The sequence below is a fragment of the Sarcophilus harrisii genome, chromosome 3 (assembly GCF_902635505.1).
Source record: "Sarcophilus harrisii chromosome 3, mSarHar1.11, whole genome shotgun sequence".
Classification (NCBI taxonomy): domain Eukaryota; kingdom Metazoa; phylum Chordata; class Mammalia; order Dasyuromorphia; family Dasyuridae; genus Sarcophilus; species Sarcophilus harrisii.
The window spans coordinates 32,566,874-32,570,759 of NC_045428.1; positions in this window are offsets into that span (position 1 = coordinate 32,566,874).

The following is a 3,886-nucleotide window of genomic DNA, read 5'->3' on the forward strand; positions in this document are numbered from 1 at the left end:
TGTCCCCAAAATCTTGTGCAATCGTTAAGCTTCACCAAGATTTTTGGGATATGTTGTATTTTGAAAGCAGCTTTTTTGTTTAATTCACATATCTTGGAACTTATGAGCATTTGGAATGATGATAAATACACAAATACATGGATATATGTGTTCATATACATACATATGTATATACACACAAAATTATGCTTAAATTATATTCATTCCATGGTAATTTTATAACATAATTCTGTCTGTGGAAAAAGGTAATTTTAGTGATTGTGATGAATTTTATTGTGATGAAAATCTAATTCTAATGAAGTTTATCTGTGCAATTTAAAATGATATCTTGAAGCCTGTATTTGTGTATTAAAAATGTTATTTGTTAGCTCACGAAAGATCTCTAATTTCTGATGTGAAATTTGAACATCAAAATATGTCTTATTAGTTACTTGACAAAGGTCCAAATTTTGCACTTTCAGTGATGACTTGTACATTTTCTATCATTTCCTTGTGTGATACACATTAAGAGTTAAATCTGGGCTCCTTGAATATAACTGCAATTTCTGTTAGTGATAGCAAGGTTGATGAATGTATCATAAGCTTTTTTCTTTGTTATGAAACAAATCTTATGAACTCCTGTTTCTATGAACAAATGAGGCATTAAGGTGGCACCATAAAAAGAGCTCTGAACCTAGAGTCAGGAATATCTGTGTTCAAATCTTACCTTATACACTTGTTAGATGTTTGACACCAGTCAGGTCCATTAATCTTTGTATGCTTTAATTGCTTCATCTGTAAAAATGGGGATAATAAAATCACCTAGCTAAAAATGTTGTTATAAAAAGAATAAAGTGAGTTACATTTGCAAAGTGCTTTGCAAAACTTTAAGAGCCATAAAGAATTTAGCTAATATTGTAATATGTTCTTAAATCCATGTAAATTTTATCTTCTTTGTCAGTATATGGTTGATTAAGTTCATGATGGTGTTATCCATCCAGAGTCATTGAATTCCACTCTTGGAACTTAATGGTTTTTATTTTGTTTGGGTTTATATGCTAGTAAACCAATTTTAGTTATTTGGGACTAATCCAATAATATGTAGATATTAAGTACCAGAGACAAAATTTAAACTTGGGTCCTCTGCCTTCAGATTTTACATGTTTTCTACCACACCATGCTGTTTCCCAGATGGAACAACTGAGGTTTAGAGGAGTGGAGACATGTACAAGTTAGAGATAGAATCTGACCCACTCCTCTGACTCCCATATCCAGAGATTTTTTTTCAAGCTGCCACCATCATTAAATAGTGAGCCTAGCCATCTCTTTTAGTTGTGTGGCAGAAATATCAAGAATCCCATGCAAAGACTTTTTTCTTACTCCCTCTCAAAGACTTCTCTAGAGTTAGGTTGATTGTTGATTGCCATTTGTGAGATTAGCTCCCCAGAAAGGACCCATGCAAAAGTGATATATATGCTCACTTTAATAATTACATTGCATTAAGCATTTATTAGTCATGATCAAAATGATATCCACTAGCACATACCTTTAGTTAATTAATGGTTGCTCCAATAGTATTTCTATAATATTTGAACCATATTTTCACATGTTCTAAGAAAGATTTTTCTTTGATGAGGGGATAAGCTTTCTATGACTAACTTAGAGTAATGGAGTCTGGGATTCATTAATGCTCTATGAGGTTTTATTCGACTACTTCATAAATCTAATATGGTCAATTTTTGGTATGGAATACAATGGTATGGTATGGAAAGTATACATTAACAGATCTGCATATGTGGTGATTGTTTGAAAGTTTTCTTCTCAGTAAACTTTGATTTCAGGATGCCGGTAAACCTCTTGAAATTTCCAGTCATAACTTTCACATTCATAGATTTGTGACATACTTTGATAAGACTAAGGTATTTGTAAATGCCATTTTCATCCAAGTACTTCATTTTAATTTGCAAATTTTCAATTTGGAAGGTCTGTTTTCTTTTGAAGTATATTAAGAATTTTAGGCTCATTGAGTCCAAATGGAACTTTGTTGTCACAGAAGAAAGATTCCATAAATAACTTTGTAATTTGTTTTTCAGGATAGCCATATAACTAGATGAAATCCATGTACCTTACTTAAATAAGTAGATATTTTTGGTATATTTTTTACTTTGAAAGTCATACTATATTATATTTAGGAGAAATGGTGATGGTAATGTTGAGGATAATGAAGATAATATAATCTACAATTTGTGATAGTAAATTTAAATAATATGAATATAAGTGATCTTATATTTCTTAACTTAAGGCTTGAAAATAATCTGGGCACCTGATAGGTAAATATGAAGAAATAAAGATAGCTGTAGTTTGATGTTTTTCTCCCTTGTCCTATTCCCTTTAATTAAAGGAAAATGAGAAATTCATTCAGATTAAATGATTATTCCTAAAATTTCGGCTTTCTGCCTTTATTTTCTTGGTTTAATTTTTCCTTTTGTTTATTTTTTTTTGCTCCTTGTTTTATATTTTTCACAAAACTGGAGATCTTTATTATTTTCATGAACCTTCAAAGGATTTTTTTTTCATAGCTTACCTTGAGTTTGACTTAAGAAACCAATAAGATCCCATGCCCCATTTTTAACCAGTATCAGTAGTTATCAATAGACGTTATTGAACATGTGATAAACCCCTTGAGGAGGGCAAATAAGTGCAAATGCATTTTTAGGGTTGAATATCGATCTTGATTGAAGATTTAAGGTTCAGAAAAATTGTTGTTCAGGAATAACCTGTTGACATTCTTTATAGCATTCTCAGTTCTTAATTTTTAAAAAATGCTTTCCAACTATTATTATTATAATGTCTCTTAGGGAACTTACTTCACAAGACTGAAATAAAATTAGGTTTCCATTTTATAAACAATCTTCAAGAGATGTCAAAAATTCTATAGCAGTGAAAAATCAAGATACATTCTTGTCTTTGAAACCATTGCATCCCCAAAGAAAGAATAAAATAAATTGAAAGTGGTGTGTAACGAATCTTTTGTCAATTTGGTTTTGGATTTCATACTTGACAGAAAATGATAAGGAGTAGATTTGGTAGAGGAGACATTTAAAGAAAGTGAGGCGTATAGAGCCTATATCATATTATGACTAGTTGAAGGAAGTGCGGATGATTATTCTGGAGAGGAGATAGCACAAATAGCTGTGTTCAAGTGTTTGAAGTACAAACCTTCTCGGCATGATTTCTAATAATAATAATGAAAGCAGTATCAACCATGTTCTATGTTGAGTTTCAAAGATTGCATAATACTTTACACACATTACATCATTTGAACTTTAAACCATTGAGTTTGATGCTACTGATATTAATATTTCCATTTTATAGCTAAAGGAAACTAAAACTAAGGAAATATTCTGATAGATTTAAGGACTTATGCATGGCCATGCAGCTAGCAAGGGTCAGAGGTAGGATTTGAATCATGGTCTTCATAATTCTGAATTTAGTATTCTCTTACTGCTGAATTAAGTAATGTAATTTAATTAAATTCATTGTTTTATGGTCTCTATAGCCAAAGAATTCATCAGCTAGTGCTGTACATTATAAAGGTCTTGCTCGTATCTATGAGATCACAGTTGCATTAGTATTTTGAAATATCCTTTTATTTATTTAAGACTTAAATTCAACTTGTGTCAAAAGTTTAATAACATAATTTGAGTAACATATGCAATGTGAGGGAACTGCTCCCCACTTGACGAATACTTCATTTGCTCTGTCCCTTGATATCAGTCACCAAGTATTTTTATAGCGTGCCCATGATATATATCACAATACTGAGCTTTTCGTGGGAATTACACCAAGTGTTTTGTTACAGGCATAATAGATGAAGAGATAGAGAATGGTGTAGTGGGTTAAAGGT